The 7,607-nt window shown below is 41.1% G+C and overlaps 1 long non-coding RNA gene across 1 annotated transcript; it reads left to right on the forward strand.

The window, feature by feature from the left end:
- Nucleotides 1-721: 721 nt before the first annotated feature.
- Nucleotides 722-3,877, forward strand: LOC134199411 (uncharacterized). The gene is made up of 3 exons (XR_009973900.1): nucleotides 722-1,339; nucleotides 1,457-1,533; nucleotides 2,707-3,877. It is a non-coding gene; the product is annotated as an uncharacterized LOC134199411 (long non-coding RNA).
- The last annotated feature ends 3,730 nt before the right edge of the window (nucleotides 3,878-7,607 follow it).

Below are 7,607 nucleotides of genomic sequence, written 5' to 3' on the forward strand. Positions count from 1 at the left end.
CTTCAATAAACCTCTTGTTTACAGTTATCGTTTTCTTTTAGAACTTATTTAATAATAAAACATAGACTAGGTACGTAAAAATATACATAAGCACACCTAATAGATATCCTTGAGGTATTTCAAAAACATAAAAACGATTGCAGTTGCAACAACTTACAGCAGAAATTTAAAAAGCCGTATTTTTTTTTCATTTATGCTGATAAACCACACCCACAGACAGTTCCCGATAGCAGCTGAATGAGTGTTAAGTGAGTAAACTGTCTACTTTATAGACTAATATGGGATTGGCTGAAAAGGTGCGGGCTGCGTGTCTCCCTAGATTAGGATCTACTGCGGTCAGACTGGGCGCAGTATCTGAATTATTTACAACGACAATAACGATTAGTTTTCAGGTTAATGTCTGCAATAATGACATCGGTTTATAGTACTTAGATCTGATTACAATACATTAAAAAATCCGAGCATTGGGAATTCTAAAATGAAATCAAATTTTTTTTGTTTGTCTTCTTTTGGAATTCTAATTGAAACAGACTTTTTTGTATAATTAAATTTACGAAACTTTTGTATTTTTAATGCCCTTGTAGGCAGACGAGCATACGGCCCACTTGATGCTGAGTAGTTAACGTCGCCCATGGACTTCAGCAATGCCTGGGGCAGAGCCAAGCCGCTGCCTACCGCTCAATACTCTCCACAAGCCTCGTTTGAAGAAGGACATGTCATAGCGCTCGGGAAACACCGTGCAGGGGAGCAGAAACTCTACCTTTTACCAGCAGTATTACTCGCGTAAACATATGAAACATTAAATACATATTTTGTGAATACGCCTTTTTTTGACAATGTTTTTTTATAATATCCATCTCTGTATCCCTAACAACGTGTTTGCTAAAATTCTTCAAGATCGGTTAAGCGAAACAAACCAACATATTTGTGGAGCAGACAGTGGCTTGACTGGGCTCCTGGCATTGCTGAAGTCCATAAGCCACGACTAATTACCATTAAGAGAGCCGTATCGTCGTCTATCTACAGTCGCAATAAAAACACAAACAAACTCACTTAAGCATTTAATTTTAATGTTAATATTAAATATCTAAATTGTCAACTCAATGAATTGATTACATAAGTACACATAATTTTATTTACAGAGCAAATACATACAAGCAAGGACGGCGACGTTTCATTGACGTCAATTTAATTGTTTAAATAATATGAGTCGACTATTATCAAAGCCGGCAATGTGACTTTTGGACAATTATTGGTAAATCAGAAAAACGGATTATTGACTTTGTATTTCATTGGCAGTCACAAAACTCTTCTGAACGACATCTTAGATAAATAACAGGTTAAGTATTAACCTTTATTTAATGCAGGTTTTGAACCGTATTCTTTGAAGGAGACGATTATATTCAAATCAATCTGTATTGACATATCAATAACATTTTTTTGTCCCAATGCACAGATTGCCACCTTTGATAATAGACGATTCATATAAAGGATTTCAAAAGTCAATTAACGGATTGTACTGAAACCACACGGGTAAGTACCAACCTCCCTCTTTCTACCGTGAAGCAGTAATGCGTTTCGGTTTGAGTGTTTTTTTTTTTGCTATCTATTCTAGTGAACTCGAGGGGTCATAACTATATATACCGGGCGAGTAGGTGAGCTCATGTGGCTGCTAACACTAGCCCTAGTAAGAGCAGTGCTTCGCAGAATCTACCACCAGATCGGAAACGCGACCCACTGAGAAGATCCAGTGAGAAACTCAACGGGCCGTTGAGTGGTAGGGCAACCGTTGTACTATAGAACTGACACTTAGGGCCCCTCTCTCAAGATTCATTTTACGTTGCTGATGGGTACTAATAACTACCTAACACCATAACAAGGTATCAGCTTTTCTCAGCCTTCAATTCGATAGTTTTAGTTAGACATTTCAATTACATGCAGCAGAGATGCTGATGGTAGGACCTCTTGTGAGTCCGCGCGGTTGGGGATCATCACCCTGCCTATTTCTGCCGTGAAGCAGTAATGCGTTTCGGTTTGAAGGGTGGGGCAACCGTTGTAACTTACTTGAGACCTTAGAACTTGTATCTCAAGGTGGGTGGCGCATTTACGTTGTGAATGTCTATGGGCTCCAGTAACCACTTAACACCAGGTGGGCTGTGAGCTCGTCCACACATGTAAGCAATAAAGAAAAAAAAATATGCGAATGTTGCGATGGATATGTGGAGTAACGAGAATGGATAGAATACGGAATGATTAAGTTAGAGGAAGTTAGAAAGTGGCACCTGTGACAGAGAAGCTGAGAAGTTCGCGTTTGGGATGGTGTGGCCAAGTGATGAGACGAAATGAAAATGAAGTTGTAAGAGAGTGTTAACTATGAATGTGCAGGGATATAAAGAAAAAGGTAGACCTAAGAAGAAATGGATGGATTGCGTGAAAGACGATATGGGTAAGAGGGGAGTGAGCGAAGAAATGGTATATGATAGAAGAGCATGGAAGGAGAAAACGTGTGGTGGCGACCTCAAGTGATTGGGAGAAGGGCAGAAGAATGATGATGAGTTAAGCATTTCAAAAGACACACAGCAGATTAAGTATTTAACACATTCTCTAAATGTTGGCGCAGATGCCAACATTACGGCCATATTGACCAGATTGTGTACCGTGAGTAAGGAAAACAGAAACGTAACGAAGTTAAATGTTTGTTCAAAGGTTTGTTTAGTGTATTTGAACTTGTCAAGTGCTCCCGAAGTAAACAAGATAAGGGCTACACTTCGGGTTACAGTTGATAATCAAAAGGGCGCCCTTTGAACCAATGAAAGGAAACGAATACCTCACTCAACTTGAAAAGGTCGTGTAGTTTCGAACGGAAATTGTTACAGCCTTCACAAATATTCAATTACTACATTGAACTACATTACATACGTTCTTGAAGATTCAATTGTTAGAGCGACAACTGAGTTGGCGGAAAATTGAAACTGGGTATTTGCGTTGCCACCAAACGGACAATGGTAGATGTAGATATGTATGTTAAGAACAAGCTTTATTATTTAAAACTCTTTAGTTTTTAAAAAGAAATTTTCTTCAGTGTCATTGAATGAAGTCTGTAATTCATTAAAAAGAGAGTTGAATTTTTAATATTAATTTTTAAAAGAGTATAATGGCTTTAAAAGTTATTTTTTTTTATTATATCACAGAAAACACAATTAAGTGTTTTATTCATTTTGAAATACTCCATATCATTATATGTATATTCACGTTGAAACAGCTTGTTCTAAAAACAGCTCGTAAAGCTAGAGATATATTTGACAAGAGTACTTATTTCCTGACTTTTATGACACTCGATAAAGCAGAGTTGATGTCCCTCAAAAATACTATATTGGGAATTTGAAAACATTTTGTCGAAAATGATATATTTAACCACAACAACACCGCGAAACAGAAGGTAAAACTAGTTTGAAACGAAATTATAACCCAGGTATGAAGAGAGAATCAAAGATTCAAACATTCTTCCAGAGGCGCAATAAAACCGTCACGTACCTCTACTATTGACGCGGCAGTTTCACAACTAAAAATCTTCGTCAAGAAACTCACTAATATTTTCCTAATATGACGTATAATATGTTATTTTTTTTATTGCTTAGATGGTGGACAAGCTCACAGCCCACCTGGTGTTAAGTGGTTACTGGAGCCCAAAGACATCCACAACGTAAATGCGCCACCCACCTTGAGAATAAGTTCTAAGGTCTCAAGTATAGTTACAACGGCTGCCCCACCCTTCAAACCGGAACGCATTACTGCTTCACGGCAGAAATAGACAGAGTGGTGGCACCCACCCGCGCGGACTCACAAGAGGTCCTACCACCAGTAAACAAGAGGTCCTACCACCAGTAAATACCTAGTCAGGTCATAAATTCTGTCACATGTTTAATGTAAAATAATTGAAACAAGTTTATTCATTATGTAACCATTCATATACTAAAATAAACTTAACAAAACATAGATTCTTATGACACTAAAGTTTATTCAAAATGACCTCCGTGATATTGAATATAGGCCTTCAATCTGCACGGCCAGTCGTCTATCGCAGCACGAACGAGGTCCATGTCAATATCGGCGGCTGCCTTAATCAAGGATGTCTTGAGTGACTCCAAATTGGGATGAGGCTTTGAGCACGCCTTTTCCTCCAAGTGTTGCCATATCTTGTAATCTAACGGATTCAAATCTGGACTGGAGGAGGGCCAGTCTTCGTGCCGGATGAAGTCGATTTCACGCGCCGCCAGTCAGTCTTGTGTGCTCTTCGCTCTATGAGCTGGCGCCGAATCTTGTTGGAATACCCAGTGCCTGTTATTGAACATGGTATGAGAAACAGGTTCCACAAGGTTCGTCAGGACTGTATTTTGATACACAACTGCATTCGTTTTTACACCTTTCTCACAAAAATGTACCTCTGTTAAGCCCCAATAAGAAACTCCCAACCATACCATGAGCGAGGATGGAAAATGACCTCGTTGGACACGCGGAATACGGTTGCTCGCTTCTTCACTACTGTGTGCGTACACCTTATCATTTTGTTTGTTGTAGCTCTCTTCTACGGTAAAAATTTTTTCATCCGAAAAAAGAATTTCTCGATATTTTTTTCCCGCGTACCGCTTCAACAAAGCGCGGCATCTCTTCAGTCTCAGGTCCATTAGACGAGCATTCAAACGATGCCCTGTTTTTCTTCGATATGCCTGAAGCCCTAAGTCTTCATTTAACACCCTTTTCACCGTGGTTCTGCTTTACCCCATCTGAAGGGCCAACAGTTTCTGCTTACGTTTGGGATTTCTTTGAATTCGCGCCTTCACAGCTTTTATCACTGCTGGAGTCCTAACAGACCGAGGGCGACCACTTCTTGACCTGTCATCTACACTAGAGTCTTCATTGTATCGTTTGATGGTACGATAAACGAATATTTTGGTTATATTTAAATTTTTCAGTATGTTAAAAATTTGAATTGGCGCGTAACCGCAACGATGCAACGCAATAACTGCACCACGGTCTTCTTTAAGCGTCCGCTCCATATTAAAAAATGAGTAAAATTCTAAAAGTATACATTTTTATTTTCATGAACAATTCGAAATTCGAATTCAATAAACTTTTTTGTGGCCAGCATTCTAAAAGAAAAGTTTTTACTGTGTGACAATACTTATGACCTGACCAGTTATAATACAACGAAAGAGATGACGGTTGAGAAAGAACTACATACTTTATTGTTTGTTAATTGATTATGGTACACTACTATCCTAGTACATATTTTTATCACTAGGTGACATTAGTATGAATTGAGCTATTACTATTTTCATCATAATAAACATATTCTAACAAATGAAAATATTTATAAGATAATTTTAAATCAGTACAAATAACAAAAGGTGACTTGAAGGAGAAACAGTGTTTACTTCGGTTTCTGAGTCGTAGATGTAATCAAAGTAACTTTTCCGGATGAATCTTGCTAAATTAGATGATAACAATTTTTACATTTCGACAAATAATACTTAGTTGTTTAGTAGTAAATATTGTTAGTCGTCCGTTTTTAATACGCTTTTAATTAGCTTCAGACGTATGTATGTTTGTAACGGAATCTTTGAACATGATTTTGACCCTCTTCAAAACGTCGGATTAACTCGAAATTTTGGTATACTAAGGAACGAAGACAATACAACATTAAAAAAAAAATTGAAAAAAATTGAAATTCAACTAAAAAATGAAAAATAAATAATAGTATTTTTTTTTCCTACCTATGCTGATAGCCTTGAGAGGCTATTTCGGCTTCACCCTAACGTTTGTAGGTGAGCTCACGGGGCTCAACCGGAGAGTTGCTAACACTGACCCTAGCAAGAGCAGTGCTTCGCAGAATCTACCACCGAATCGGAAACGCGACCACTGAGAAGATCCGGCGAGAAACTCAGTGGGCTATGTCTGTGGGTTAATTCGCTCGTCGAGCCCTTTTTCGCAAGCGACGGTTTAGACGAGGACGGTGACCGGTGCTTGTGATGCCTAAAAGCACCGTTAATGGATCAGGAGGATCCGTAATGACGTGCTTTGGGCGACGTCGACGGTTTACCATTCGGTCTACTGGGTCGGGTATGTAGTTTCCAGCGGCTACGATGAGAGGGTTCTCATGTCGTGCCGCCTTCTCAAAATGCAATGCCGACTGTAGATACTTACTAACTGAGTCAAGCTCCAGGTCATCGTGGAGATCCACGTTTTTTTTTTTTTATTGCCTTTGTCGGCAGACGAACATACCTGATGGTGAGTGGTTACCATCGCCCATGGACTTCAGCAATGCCAAAGGCAGAGCCAAGCCGCTGCCTACCCGCTGCGTTCCTCAGGAACTATGGTGCTCCGACGGCTATTGAATAACCTGAAGGGATTTCAAGTGAGTGCGGGCTACGTGAGCGAACACTACGCTTGCATACGTCATGACGGGGCGTATACAAGTTTTGTAGAGAGTTACCTTATTGCAGAGGGACAGTTTGCTTCGACTACAAAGCATTGGGTAAAATCGTCCTAGTATAAACGCGGCGCGGTCGCGTACTGTTTTTATGTGGGGACGGAATATCATCCCTCTGTCGAGGGTGACGCCTAGATATTTGACCTTCGAGGCCCACGGTATGGGCTGGCCAAAGAGAGTGATGGGGCTAGCGGCGGAGGTGTTTGCGCGCCTATTAAGGAGTGCGATGCTCGAAGTGGTGTTCGGAGGGCGACCCCTTTTGAAGAGCACCGCTGTGCTTTTCGTGGGGTTAATGTCTATTCGCCACTTCCGGAACCACTGTCCCATGGTGGCTACTGCGATCTGGAGTCGCCGATGAAGCAACGACATCTTCCTACACGATTAGTAGATAGCCGTGTCATCGGCTAAGAGCGCTAGATACCGGGGATTGATATACAAACTAAATAATAACGGGGAGAGCGCGGAGCCTTGCGGGACTCCGGCAGTCAGTTGACGGGGACGAGAACGAGTTCCCTCTACTCGATATCGAAACGAACGGTTCGACAAGAAGTCTCGTATGATGAGCACGAGTCTGTCTGGCACTCCCATGTTGTACAGTTTGTAGATCAAACCGTTGTGCCAGACTTTGTCGAACGCCTTCGCGATATCGATGAAGAGGGCGCCGGTCGGGATTTGTTTACGCCTATTTAGCCCTATCAGCATGTGCTCCGTGAGGCGGTGCACCTGTTGTACGCACGAGTGTTTAGCGCGGAATCCGAACTGTTCGTCAATCACAATTTTGTTCGCGGTAACAAAGTCCCAGAGGCGTTTCCTAAGGAGTCGTTCGTAAATTTTTCCTATCGTCGGGAGGAGACTAATCGGACGGTAACTAGAAGTTTCGTTTTTCGGTTTGCCCGGCTTATGTATACCGATAACGTCCGCTTCTTTCCACACCGCGGGAAAGATGCAGTGCTGACGCACTATGACTAGCGGCTAGACTAGCTAGACTAGACCGCTATGACTAGCGGCATTTAAAATGGTAGCCAACATTGCTATCAGTTGGACTGGCAAAAGTTTTAGCGCGCGGATGCGGATGCCGTCGGAGCCGGGTGCCTTCCTAGGTTGGAGGTTGTGGATC

Source organism: Bombyx mori, chromosome 9, assembly GCF_030269925.1.
Source record: "Bombyx mori chromosome 9, ASM3026992v2".
NCBI lineage: Eukaryota > Metazoa > Arthropoda > Insecta > Lepidoptera > Bombycidae > Bombyx > Bombyx mori.